This window comes from Dermochelys coriacea, chromosome 1, assembly GCF_009764565.3.
Source record: "Dermochelys coriacea isolate rDerCor1 chromosome 1, rDerCor1.pri.v4, whole genome shotgun sequence".
NCBI classification, from domain to species: Eukaryota; Metazoa; Chordata; order Testudines; family Dermochelyidae; genus Dermochelys; species Dermochelys coriacea.
This window is the reverse complement of record NC_050068.2, coordinates 142,941,011-142,946,382: the sequence shown is the minus strand read 5'-3', so window position 1 is coordinate 142,946,382 and position 5,372 is coordinate 142,941,011.

Sequence of the window (5,372 nt, the reverse complement as noted above, 5' to 3'; positions counted from 1 at the left end):
GTTTCTAAAAGGGCAGCTACCATAGCTGATACTATTAGGGTCCCTGGGCTGGGGCCCGGAGTAGAGGGTGGGCCCGGGCTCCCCCCCCACCTTTGCCCCTGATTAGTCACTGAGACTGGGAGACAACAGAGACTGTGCAAGGAAGGATAACTTCTCCTCACCTCCCTCGCTGGCTTATGATGAAAATGACTCAGTAGACTGTGACCCTTGTCTCTAGAGAAAGAAGGGTTACGTGGAGGGTCACAGTGAGCCTCTGAAGCTAGCGAAATCCGCCAGGAAACGCGGGACCCACGGAGGCAAGGACAGAGCTTTGTCACACCATGGATAAAAATTATTCACAAAACACACATCAGGAATGCAGTGTGCATAGCTTGAAATATAAAATAAAACTTCCATCCTCAGCATGACATCTTATTGCTTTCAAAATGCAGTGCCCCAACAGCTTCAATATCCTTCCACCAAACCTTCTAAAAGATTTAACACCTTTCCAGAAATCACAAGGCACCCTGAAAAGCAAGCATTGCTTAAAACAGCCTCAATCATTATAAACATACAGCAGTTGGCATATTTTCAGTATCATCAGGAAGAATTAAATAAAAAGAATGAGACATTAAATCCAAATGCAAGTCAAGAGCTACATTGTCTTACATTAGGCTCAGCCCTGACACTGCAAACTGGTTGCCTCTTGCCTAGGGGCAAGCTCATCTTATTTGCATGCAAATGTCTCATGGCAACACATCAAACCTCACCTCCTTCTCCACTCCATCCTGTTCCCAGCCATGGAAATCACAAGGGACTACCTGGTTTCTTTACAGCTACATGTGAGGAAGAATAAAAACTGATCAGTAATATAAAAAAAAAATGCCCACTAACTTTCAAGTAAAATCCGGTATTAGCAGGAATAATGTCAAGAAATTTAGATCTAAAACCTGCAGCGCTGACCTAAAGAAAAAAAAGACATGTATTTGAAGCACAGGGCTAACCAGTGATTGGAATATCTGAAAAATACCAATACTCTGAATGTATCCTTGTGTTGATAAATTAGGCAGTACTATATTACATCTTGAACTAATGTAATCATTTTCAATATATTTTGTAACTGAAGGTGTTTAGACATGTTAATTTTGATTTTATAGAAGAGTCTTTTAGCCATCTAGGTATCTACAAGTTTTTGTTTGTATTTTTGACAAAACACAAAGGCACCAATGTGAGATTTCTAAAGATGGCTATAGCACTCGACCCAAGGCTCAAGACTCTGAAGTGCCTTCCAAAATCTGAGAGGGAGGAAGTGGGGAGCATGCTTTCAGAAGTCTTAAAAGAGCAACTTTCTGATGTGGAAACTACAGAACCTGAACCACCAAAAAAGAAAATCAATCTTCTGCTGGTGGCATCTGACTCAGATAACGAAAATGCATCTGTCTGAACTGCTTTGGATTGTTATCAAGCAGAACCAGTCATCAGCGTGGACACGTCCCCTAGAATGATGGTTGAAGCATGAAGGGACATATGAATCTTTAGTGCATCTGGCATGTAAACATCTTGCAATGTTGGCTACAACAGTGCCATGAGAGAGCCTGTTCTCACTTTCAGGTGACAGTGTAAACAAGAAGTGGGCAGCATTATCTCCTGCAAATGTAAACAAACTTGTTTGTCTGAGCTACTGGCCGAACAGGAAGTAGGACTGACTGGACTTGCAGGCCCTAAAATTTTACATGTTTAATTTTTGAATGCACTTTTTTTGTACATAATTCTGCATTTGTAAATTCAACTTTCATGATAAAGAGATTGCAGTGCAGTACAGTACTTGTTTTAGGTGAATTGAAAAATACTATTTTTTATTACAGTGCAAATACTTGTAATCAAAAATACACAGTGAGCACTTTACACTTTGTATTGTTTTGTAATTGAAATCAATATCTGAAAATGTAGAAAACATCCAAAAATATTTAAATTAATGGTATTCTATTATTAATTGCACAATTAATCTGTTCAATCTTTTTAATCGCTTGACAGCCCTACTAGATACCTTTAAAAATCTGGCCCAGAGTTCTTTCCAACTGTACAACAGAGCTGAATGTGTTCAGAGCAATATGGTGGACTTACACAGCACTGGTGGCATATTCCACTTTTTGGTGTTTCTCTTCCCCATACTAACAACCAAGTTTCAGTACTTAGGGTTGCAAAAATAACTCCCAAGGGTGAAAAATGCTGTGTCAGTCTTTGAATCAGCCTGAAACAGTGACTGTTAGTGTTGCGTAGAACCACATGTTGGCAAAGAGTATGGAGAATCAAGGAACATTTTACACTAATCTTGTGTTCTTCATTTGACACTCTCAAAATACAGTACAAAAATTTTAGTTTCAACTCTGGTTTTAAGATTCTACTCGATAAGTTTATGGAGGAGATGGTATGATGGGATAATGGAATTTTGGTAAGTAATTGATCTTTAAATATTCAGGGTAAATAGGACTAATCCCCTCAGATGGGATATTAGATGGATGGGATTTGAGTTACTACAGAAAATTCTTTCCTGGGTATCTGGTTGGTGAATCTTGCCTATATGCTCAGGGTTTAGCTGATCGCCATATTTGGGGTCAGGAAGGAATTTTCCTCCAGGGCAGATTGGAGAGGCCCTGGAGGTTTTTCGCCTTCCTCTGTAGCATGGGGCATGGGTGACTTGAGGGAGGCTTCTTTGCTCCTTGATGTCTTTAAACCATGATTTAAGGACTTCAGTAGCTCAGACATAGGTGAGGTTTTTTGTAGGAGTGGGTGGGTGAGATTCTGTGGCCTGCGCTGTGCAGGAGGTCAGACTAGATGATCAGAATGGTCCCTTCTGACCTTAGTATCTATGAACCAGTGAGGTAGAGGAATGTTTTACAAAATTAGAAACAAAGTAAAAAATATTCTATTATTTGGGCCATGGCTACAAGCATATATGTGGGAGACCAGGAATAGAGCTCAAATTGCATCCTCACAGTCCAGTTTAACTAGAAAGACAATGATTGAAAAAAGTAAATACAAAGGTATTAAAACCAAGAAAGCAAATAAAATAGGACTGACTTGCCTAGCTAATACAGTAGATGCTGCCTCTTACAAGCAACATTTCCCCTGGGACCCCTTTCCCTACTATGAATTGTCCACTTGGTAACAGCAACATAGCTGCTGCATAGCAACATTTGTGCTGTTATGACATCACATCCAGGAGTGGAGACTGGGGGCATGTCAGGGCATTGCACCCCAAACTGCATCTTTTCACTCCCCAGCCGATCCAGGCCCTTCAGCACACCTCTAAGGCACACAGCCCTGTCCACTTGCCCTGCCTGACAGAGCCTGAGTGGACAGCATGCGTAGGAGGGCATTTGTGGGCAGGGTCTGGAAGAAGAATTGGGGGGGGGGAAGCTGGGGTTGGGGGAGCAGCAGAGGTGCAGCTGGAAGGTTTCTTCCTCCCTTCCTTGGCATCTGGCTTGCAGCCAGGGGGAGGGGGGGGAATTGCTATTTTGTAGTGGTATTGACGACCCCCAACTCCCATGCACTGAGCTGTGTCCTCCATCTCTGTTGCTGGCAACAGGGTGAAGGTGTACTGTTTTGCAGTGGGGGGAGGAAAATCAGGAACCTCCCCCCCTTCAGTATTCACTCCAGGGCACTAACCTGTCCCCTTCCGCCCCCACTCCAGTCTCTGCTATCTGTGCTAGGAGTCGCCCCCCTCCATTGCAGATTTCACATGATGCCCTCCCTCCCCAGGCATCCATCTCTTCATAGAATATCAGGGTTGAAAGGGACCTCAGGAGATCATCTAGTCCAACCCCCTGCTTAAAAAGCAAGACCAACCCAAACTAAATCATCTCTTACCAAAGTGGAGCATGAAACTGCCAGCTGGAGCATCCTCACCCTTTCCCCAGCAGCTGAGCTCACTCAGCAGTTTTGCCAACTGGGGGCTCCTCAGCCAAACCCAGAGCTTCCCTGCCCCATTCCCCCCAAACTTGGAGTTCTCCCACTCCATAACTCCTTCCCCCACAACCTGGTTGTCCCACCCCTTCCAAAACACCCATAACTCTTCATACACCTTTAGACAGACGACACTCCCCATAACAGCAACAGTCACATAGGAGCAATATAGCAAAAGGGCACGGATATGTTGCTACTAATGAGCATTTACTGTATTATATAATGTAAAACATACCTCTAGCGTTATGCATTTTATCGCAAGTGAAATCAAAATGAAGAAAAGCAATATAACCTTAATGAATGAAATGTCAGAAGAATTATTTGGCGTCTCAAAGAACCAGATTAACCAACTTTAAACTTAACTACACAATGTGTTTTCTCCTGAATTTGTCAAACTTCAAGTGGCTAATTGAGAAAGTGATTTTATACTTCACATTCAACTGACATTTGCAATTGTATCTGCACCAAGCTGTTATTTTTTAAACGAACAAACATCCACTTCTACTAGCCTTCATAGACATTTCTAATAATTTCAGATCAATCATATCAAATATTTACCCAATGAACAGGCTAGTTTAATAGCTGAATAAATTACAACAGTGGTTTTCAACCTGTGATCCACAGACCCTTCGGGGTCCACAGACTATGTCCAAGGGGTGATTATGAAAATAAAGTTTCAGACCCCAGAAAAGACATTCAGTTTTTCTGATTAATCAAAAGTATGTGAATACCCACACCTACAGGTCAAAACCCAGAAGCGTCGTCATTACCTTAGAAGCCCACAGTTTAGTGCCCTTTCTGACGCTTCATCAAATGTCTTGCCAAGCATGTGCAACATTTATAGTTGAATTCTGCTCAATCAATTTTCAGTCTAAGACATCTATGTTAGGGGTCCGCGGACCACAGGCTGAATTTCCAGAGAGGCCTGCACCTCCATTTGAAATGTTTGTAGAGGTCCGCATATGAAAAAACAGTTGAAAACCACTGAGTTAGGAGGTAAGCACCTCCTGTAGAAGGATTTGTCCATCTTTATAGAGCTTTATCATGTCAAACAGTAGCTGTTTTACATGGGTTGTCTGACCACTGGAAACATTTTGAAATAAGATTTAAAACAGTATTTCCACTTCCTATGAGTTTGTGTTTTCCCCTTTGTATGTTTCAATAGTAATTCCTCTTGAATTTATGTCTTCCAGGACTAATAAGTCATCACTGTTAGCAGCCTAATTGCAAAACATAAGTCACCATTCACAAAGGAAGACTTGGAAACATTAAAAAATGTCTGCTGTAAAGAGCTCAGAGACTTAACAAAACTAGGTGCGGTGCAAAAACAGAGAATTGGTCTTCAAGGAGTTTATTTTCTTTTTAAATTCTTGTACTGGTTGAACAATCTTTGCAGCCTTTCACTACCCAAGGATAAGAATTAATGA